This window comes from Cupressus sempervirens, chromosome 2 (assembly GCF_028749045.1).
Source record: "Cupressus sempervirens isolate cs-2001-9-10 chromosome 2, ASM2874904v1, whole genome shotgun sequence".
NCBI lineage: Eukaryota > Viridiplantae > Streptophyta > Pinopsida > Cupressales > Cupressaceae > Cupressus > Cupressus sempervirens.
The window spans coordinates 127,847,445-127,857,213 of NC_143119.1; positions in this window are offsets into that span (position 1 = coordinate 127,847,445).

Here is a 9,769-nt window from a genome sequence, read left to right on the forward strand (position 1 = left end):
AATATTCCATTATTAGTAAATCTCATCATGTTGTTGTAACATTGTCCAATACTTAGACAATTTTCCATCACAAGCAATCATAGCTATACTGTAAAAAATATGTTTCCATAAATGAAAACCACATATCTCACCTTATTTTACTGATTGGTCATATTTCCAACAAAAGGATGCTTCAGTTCTAAGTGATCCAGAACATTTGAGAAAATTTTGAGAGAAATAAGGTTTTTCCTAGAATATTTTTCTTGGCCAACTAGATCTATTGGAAAATATGGCTAAAGGCCATGAAAAACTATTTCAAAGATATATATTGTTGTAACTATTTAAAATCGCAACCTTGACTAGTCCTCATGGTGATTTCTTATTCTTTATCTCTCTCTATAGAACTTAAATTTTGATACACTAGATCACGTATCTTGTTATTTATCATTACATAAGTTGTTTCCTTACTTTTCTTCCATATATATTACATATCTTTTATATTCTATGAGATGGACAAGAACACCTTAAAAGGACAAAGGAAACTTGAAGAAATGAGCTTTCTCCTAGAATTTTCTTGGGCAACTAGATCTATTGGAAAATATGGCTAAAGGCCATGAAAAACTATTTCAAAGATATCTATTGTTGTAACTATTTAAAATTGCAACCTTGACTAGTCCTCATGGAAATTTCTCTCTCTCTCTCTCTCTCTCTCTCTCTCTCTCTCTCTCTCTCTCTCTCTCTCTCTCTCTCTCTCTCTCTCTCTCTCTCTCTCGCTCTCTCTCTCTCTCTCTCTCTCTCTAGAACTTATTTTGATACACTAGATCATGTCTCTTGTTATTTATCATCACATAAGTTGTTTCCTTACTTTTCTTCCATATATATTATATATCTTTTATATTCTATTAGATGGACAAGAACATCTTAAAAGGACAAAGGAAACTTGGAGAAATGAGATTTTTCCTAGAATTTTCTTGGCCAACTAGATCTGTTGGAAAATATGGCTAAAGGCCATGAAAAACTATTTCAAAGATATGTATTGTTGTAACTATTTAAAATTGCAACCTTGACTAGTCCTCATGGCGATCTCTCTCTCTCTCTCTCTCTCTCTCTCTCTCTCTCTCTCTCTCTCTCTCTCTCTCTCTCTCTCGATACACTAGATCATGTATCTTGTTATTTATCATTACATAAGTTGTTTCCTTACTTTTCTTCCAGATATATTACATATGGTTTATATTCTATTAGATGGACAAGAACACCTTAAAAGGAAAAAGGAAACTTGGAGTTAATACTTCCTCTTAGGTATGAATCTTGCATTGGAACCCATATATCCATTTGGATAATGTTAATCTAGTTTTCACCTTAAAGGAGTCTATATTTTGGGACTCCTTTATCCTATTTTCCTAGTGCATAGAGTGAAAGTCATGATCTACCATTGATTACCATTTTCACCTATACAAGGGTGAAAATGTGCTACCCTATAAAAATTCTTTTAAAAAATTAATCAACTAATTAAAGGATAACTACACTTCTTTTGGGTTTGAATTTGGTTAGAAACCCAAATACCTTATCAAAAGCTAATTTTAAAATTAAATATTGAAAATTATATTTTTTGAATTAGGTATTTTTTAGAGTTTCAAATTATAATCATTTTCATCCTCTTTCAACATTATTTTGGAGCAATTTGAAATTTTAGCATTTCTAGAGCATGTTTTCTCATGACTCTCCTATGCTAGAATTCTTCCTGATTTTCAAAGATAAGATAAATTTTATCAATCTATATTGTGTCATTTGAATTAAATTATTCCTTAACTCTTTGATTCTATTTGATCAACTTCACACCATTCTCAACAAATACTCAAAGCTCAATCGTTTGTTTGAATTCACACATTGGCTCTTTTGATTTCGATAGCATTAGCATTTAAATCCCATCAAAGCTCAACTTGTGTTTATGTTAGTTCGAAAAAAATATGAACAACACATTTTAGTACTTCCTTTTCTGATTAAGTGTCCTTTATTCATATCCACAAAATGGTGACTATTTTACCTATTTTGCAAGTTAAGTATGTTTTTTGTGAAGTAATACTGGGTTCACCATTTTATGAACCCTTCTTATGAACTCTTGTAAAAAGGTGATGATTTTTCTATTTCATGACCTTTATTTTATGTCTTTTGTAAAATAGAAATGGATTTCCAATTTTGCAATCTTTATTTTCTACTTTTATAAAATAATGAAAAATGCATAACAAGGGTTTTTTTCATTTTTTGAATATTATAGTAGTGGTCATGAGCTTTGCACATAGATATACAAGCACCTTATTATGAGGTGAATTAGAAGGAATAATTGATTTGGTGAGGAAGAGGTCATGTCTTGAAATATCTACTCATGAGAATGACCTACTTGGAGGAATTTATAAGATGCAAAGTAAGATTATTTAGGGATTCTAAGGGCTTAGTACTCTATGAACATGTCATTTTTGACTCTAGGAGGCTAAAAATGAACATATATGATTATTTATAGGTGGAAAACATAATTTCATGGGAATTTTATTTATTGAGCATGAAATTATAAGGACTATTTTTAGGGGAATTACTTAACATGGAACTCTGAATTTTTCCATAATTTAGAGCTCCAATAGTAGACTTGCAAAGAACTAAAAAATCTAATATGATTTTTAAAAGTTTGATAATACTAAGAAGATTTCGAAAAGAAACATTAAATGGAAACCTCATCGTCCCCCTAATACACAATGAATTTTGATGGGGATACTAGATAAAGTAAAGAAATTAATAGATGAGTGATAAGAGACCACAAGGGTAATTTATTTTTTGCTTGCACTAGCAACCTATAAGACTCTAACTAGACAAAGGGAATGACCTTGCTTTGGAGTCTCAAAATTGATTTATCAATTGAAATTAAATCCATGAAAATTGAAGGCAATTCAAGTCTAATAATTAAAGAGATCAAAGGAACTATGATTGTTGGTTAGAATATATAGGGAATATTAGAGGATGATGGAGCTCTTTTAAAAGGATTTGAATATATTGCCATACAACAAACTTCTAGAGAGGGTAATATGGTATCTAATTAAATGAATGTCATGGGCATAGATATTTCTAGTTTGTAATGCTGGAGGGATGAACATTGTTTCCCCCTAATATGAAGTCCCTATATCTAAGGAAAGAAAATGATTCTAGATTCTTAATAGACATCTTTTTTTTTTTTTTTTTTTTTTCCTTTTGTGGAATCTTGTGTAATATATTGGGCTTTATTTACCAATATAGTGGGGATTAAGTTTAAATTTTTTATCGATTATCTTTTCAAAATTTGAATCAAATAATAGGGCCTAACATTGTATATGTGCATTTCCAACTTGTCCCTATGTTTCTTTATGATGCATAGATTTAGCCAAATATTGATATCAATTCCAATGAGCCTTTTTTTTCAAGGGGGGTACATTAAATTTAATATTGGACTGTGGAATTTTCTAGATTACAAAAGTTTTCTAAAATACATATGCCTTTTATTTTCATAATGGTGATGAACTATTCACATGAAGGATCATCCAACCTAGACATGGAAGCATAAAATACTGTGAATGTATGGATTACCTTCATTTATTTTTGGATCTTTTTATTTTTCTAGTTTCAATTTGGGGTTTTTGCATATCAGTAATATTTTTTCTCTAATTTGTGATGATATGGAGGGATATAGTGTATGTAGAGCCCAATAGACACACTAATTTTAATAATAACACTATTATATAGCATATATTTAAGGAAGGAGGTATAGCTTAGTTTATTGGGTATTTGATAAAGAAAAACAAAAATATCTCCCTATAAGTTTTCTCCTCATGGGATTAGTGGTGTTTGTTGCTAGGTGGAATTTCTTTCATAGTTAATGGGGAGGTTATAGATGAAGCCAAAAGTCTCTCAATGGTGAGGAGAAAATAGAAGGAAACTAGCAGGATTTTAGATGTTGAAAGCCTTAACATTTTATTTGAGATGGATAAAATCCTAATAAGATGCATGGTGGCTACAACCATGAACAACTACCTAAACCATGGGACCAAGTGTGTTTGATGTTAACGAAATATTTTATTTTCATTAGGTGTTTGTCATTAGGTGAAATATTTTATGTTAATGAAATATTTTAAGTTTTCTCCTCATGGGATCGGCAATGTTTGTCGCTGGGTGGAATTTCTTTCATAGTTAATGGGGACATTATAGATGAAGCCAAAAGTTTCTCAATGGTGAGGAGAAAATAGAAGGAAACTAGCAAGATTTTAGATGTTGAAAGCCTTAACATTTTATTTGAGACAGAAAAAATCCTAATAAGATGCATGGTGACTACAACCATGAACAACTACTTGAACCATGGGACCAAGTGTGTTTGATGTTAATGCAATATGGTGGCCTTTTATTTTCATAATGGTGATGAACTATTCACATGAAGGATCATCCAAGCTAGACATGGAAGCATAAAATAGCATAGAATACTATGAATGTACATATTACCTTCATTTATTTTTGGATCTTTTTACTTTTCGAGTTTCAGTTTGGGGTTTTTGCGTATCAATAATATTTTTTCTCTAATTTGTGATGATATGGAAGGATATAGTGCATGTAGAGCCCAATAGACACACTAATTTTAGCAATAACACTATCGTATAACATATATTTAAGGAAGGAGGTGTAGCTTAGTTTATTGGGTATTTGATGAACAAAAACAAAAAAGATCTCCCTATAAGTTTTCTCCTCATGGGATCAGTGGTGTTTGTCACTAGGTGGAATTTCTTTCATAGTTAATGGGGAGGTTATAGATGAAGCCAAAATTCTCTCAATGGTGAGGAGAAAATAAAAGGAAACTAGCAATATTTCAGATGTTGAAAGCCTTAACATTTTATTTGAGATGGAAAAAATCCTAATAAGATGCATGGTGGCTACAATCATGAACAACTACCCGAACCATGGGACCGAGTGTGTTTGATGTTAATGAAATATTTTACTCTTAAAGGGACACTTGGTGTTTATTATTTTTATCATATTCCTTTTCTAAATCATAGTAGAACATGTTCTTCGTTCTCCGTTCTTTGGAGAACCCTATCAAGGTCAAAAAATAGGAGAAGAAGTTAACTATTCAACACCAAACTTCCCCATTCTCAAGATCTACTATTTTCACTTTTCCCTGTGTCTCCATAGAGATATAATGGTCCAAGAGTCCCATTCCTCTTTCACCCCTGTTTACTAGTATCATGGACATCATACTCCTTAGAAAGACAAAATGTATTAAGAACCTTACACTTAAATCCCAACATGGTTCTCTTGATATTATGTTCAATAATGTGGATGAAGATAAACCAAAGAAAAAGAAAATAAATGATCCTCCTCTTAATTTGAATGGCAATGCCCCAAAAAGAGATAATTTTTGTATATTAGAGATGGAGCCAAACATCAAGGTTACCTAGGAAACCAACAATCTCCGCCAATCTATTGCGTTGATCATATGTCCCTGAAAGAAGAAAATATTTAAAGAAATCATATTTTGAAGAGGGTGAACAGAGTGAGTCGAATGAAAAAGAGGGAAAAAATATTGAAACAAAGGTATACTCTAAAACAACTAGTAGTTCCTCTCATGTTTCTGAAGGCCTCAAAACTAAATCTCGATCCTACAAAAAATGTCACTTTTCAGGAGAAATTTAAGTCACCCAATGTTGGCAAGGGCAAGGATACTTTCAGTTGGGAAGGTGGTAAATATAAGGACACTTGGAAAGAGATAGATAAAATTAAGAAAATATGTATAGATATGGACAAGAATTTTTAGGATGTCTCGTGCTTTGCAAAAAAGATCATGTATAGATTGGATAACACCTTACATCTACTACAAAAGAATATGATCAATGCAAAGGATGAGGAGGATGACAATTATGAGAAACTTTATAAGCTCCTTTAGAGGATTGGACAATGAGAATGTTGACCAAGCCATGTAAGTCAAAGGATACACAGGAACTTGGTTCCTCTTTTTTTTTTACATTAGTATTAGTGGCCTTTATGGCCTTGCTTTAAACTATGCCATTTTCACTAGTACTATTATATTTTGCCATGGTAGTTTATTCAAGTATGGCCTTGAGTGGCCCTGTTTAAAGAGTTTTATTGTTATTTTGATTTTGTATTGTTGATAATGCTAATATTAGTAGTGGTCATTATGATCACAAATACTTGTATGTTCTAATTGTTTTGGGGTTTGACTATGTTTAGATATTATGTTGTTAATGTAATGAAATTGTTAATATTTTGTCAGTCGCTCATTGAACTATTATATAAGGGACAAAATCCTAGTTTTGTTGTTTTAAATGTTAACAACAAAACATGAATTTGAAGTGATTAATTCTTTTTTCTTTTATTTAAATGAATTTAACATGTCCTTTTTTAATAATTTCAAAGATCTAATGAGTACTCATGAATGCATTCTCATTGTAAGGAGCCAACATATGTCAACTAGTACACTAAAATGAATATAATTTTGCACAGAAAATCTAAGTAGTGTATGCATACACTTTTTCACATTTTCACAGTTGAAGTAGCAGAAGATGTCATTATTTGACATAATAAAAATTCTACAAAATTTTGAGATGCCTTCATTTTATGAATATCAAGAAGCTTAGAACAAGGTAAGACGTATTAGACAAAGCAAAATACAAGTCTACAAATCTTATTATGGGAATTCACAAGTATAAAACAAATCTATGGTTATATATTTGTTCTTATACTATTAGAAAACCTATTTTAAATTAAAAAATAATTAGTTTGAAATTTTATGTTCTTAATTCAAAGAAATTATATCAAAATTGTCTTCTATATGGTACTTTTGAAAACTTGAAAAAAAAAACTAAGTGCCCCCTCCTCCTCCTGACATGGACGACATTTTTCGTGTCTCAATAGCCTCTGTCGATTTGGTCCACCTTTACAAATGGTAGGAAGATTGTAGAAACTTGTATTACATCAAGGTCGGACAATTTGACCCACTACAGAAAATGCGTGTAGAATGTGTTCTACTAAGGTTAGACTTTTGACTATTAAGCTGACAGGCCTTTTCCCTACGAGACTTGGCATCGGAATTTTCTGAGTTTCCAACGTTGTCGGACGCCGGAGCAGGAGATATCGGCAGTGTCGAATGTCGTTTATTCAATACGGCCGTCAACAATCCCGTCCTTGCCGCCCACTAATATTTCTTCTTTGGTTTAAAATCTGACAGGCGGTCTAATCGTTTTCAAAATCATTCAGTCGTATTTTAAATCTATGAGACGAGTACGTGTTCTGCGAAACATTCCCCTCGTTCAGTTTTTTAAATTTGACTATAAAAATATAGGAAACAAATTCATCAGTAAAAGTATATGATTCATCAGCGTAACTACCAAGCTTTATATAAGGCAACAATAATCTAATGCCGCTTATGTTTTACCAACAACATCTTACCGCATAAATGTTATTGTTTCTCGAATTACATTAAGCTAAACCAATATCGAATGGAAAAATTGAAACAATTAATTTCCCCCCACAAGGAGCAATTGAACAATTAAGTTATGAACACCACGCACACAAGAAGAATAATCAATTTCATAAACCATAATTCAAGATGAATGATTCTTTTATTAGAAAAACATATATTTAAACTATGTATAAAGATATATCTTATTAAACTATCTCTCGGGTCAATAAAACAAAGCAACTCTTCTATTTAACAACCTAATCGCCATTGAAATACTGAGTTCACTAGAATATGCCATATTCAAATAGGTGTTGATGCAAACTTTCCTTGATACCACAACAATTTTAAGTTGAAATGTTTTTACATCAGCCAGTTGGGAAAAACACGATAAATAGTGTGTTTTGGGATCTATAATAATTTGAAACAGCCATGCACAACAACTCAGAAGTTCATAGAATGCCCCGCCACTGCAACATCCAAGTTATAAAGGTACCAACACACATAATCATCTCCATTCATTCCTCCCAAATCTCCTTGACAAATTTCTTGCGATTAGGTAAGTTATCTGCTTCGTCAGAGCTTTCTACATATTTGTTCTCTAATTTGGTTATAATTCTCTCTAAATAGAATGTTCTCTTCATCTTCCTATTTTTCATGTTGTTTGTTTAGTTCATGAGACCGTATTAATAAGTATATCCATTCCTCCCAGATCTCCTGATGGATTTGCTGTGACTAGGTAAGTTCTATGTTTCATCAGAGCTTCCTGCTTATTTGTTCTATAATAAAAATACCAAATGCCTTATGCTTGTGTTTATTCCAAACAACACTTCAATATATCTTGCTTGGCTTATTCACTATTTGTACTCACTGAATCATCTACACTTTACCGTCTGGGCTTTCTATCATTTTAATTCTTTAATTGCAGATTTCTATGATGATTTCATAACTGTTATAGACCTTGTCCTTATGACCAGTGCCTAAGCATGTTTTCTCTATCATCTTTGTATAGTATCATCCTCCATGAAAAATGTGTTAGCTTCCTGCAAACAAATCCACTCAATTATTTGATATGTGTAAATAGCCCAAGCAAGAATACATTCTTAAAAACTTCCATAGAGAATAGTGAGATCAGCATGCTAATTCTATGAATAGAAAAATGAAAAATCCCATGAAATCAAAAATCTAATTATTTGTATAGAGATTTGTACTGAAATCAAAGTGCTAATTATTTGTATAAAAAATTGAGAAATCTGATTGACAAAAATCTGAAACTACAATCATCAATCTATACTAATAACAATCTATCCTCCATTTATGTTCACTATTCAAACAAACATACTTCATCATACTTTCCCCATTTTGACTATATAGTCTTTCTGCAATTATTCATCTACCAATAATAGATATCAAAATCACATTATAAACAATCTCAAGTCTTTGGAAACATAATTTCTTCATATGGATATATACATATTGATCATTACTATATTTTTGAGATAGATTTCTTGCAAATGTAGAGGCTGAAAATTCAATCCTAAAAGCTAGGACTTATAGAAGATTTCTTTTCCTTGCACAAAGAATGTTATGGTCAGTAGAATTGTGGTGCGTATATAAACCTTTATGCTTGACATGTAACAAATATGTGTGGTGATTTAAGATCATCATTTCCCATAGGCACAACCAAGTTATGGCACAAATTGATCCCAGTTTATTTGCATTCATGGCATGTCAAACCTATGTCAAAGTATGGTTAACGATGAAACCAAAAATTGAGGCATTTGTAGATAACTATTGAATAAATGATATGGGCCAAAGTAATCATCTATCTGTAGCTACAATCATCGGCTATGATAGGAATGTGTGGGCTCAAAATGACATGTTATTAGTGATCAAACCAAAGGATGTGTCTTTGATTATGAATATCTTTATCAAGATTAGACTTCACACTGGTTAGAACATGATACATGATTATCCAAACCAAGCCTCATGAGCTATATAATAAAGCCACAACTATTTCAATGAGTAAGGAAGAATAAATGCCAATAATCATAGGGTAATTTAGTTTATATTTATCAATATTCCTTGGTAACACTCCTCTTACATACTATAGTAGTAAAGGACTACTAGAAGCCCTATTAGAGATCTGAGTACAATGCTTTAGAATGTAGGAAAATTAATGTACTATTAAAACCCTAGAATCAATTTATACCAATACTTTGACAACATATGTACCATTGGTGATTTGAAAACATGGAAATAAGATTCTCCTCAAAGAAGAAATTCATATGTGAATGAGTGTGGCTG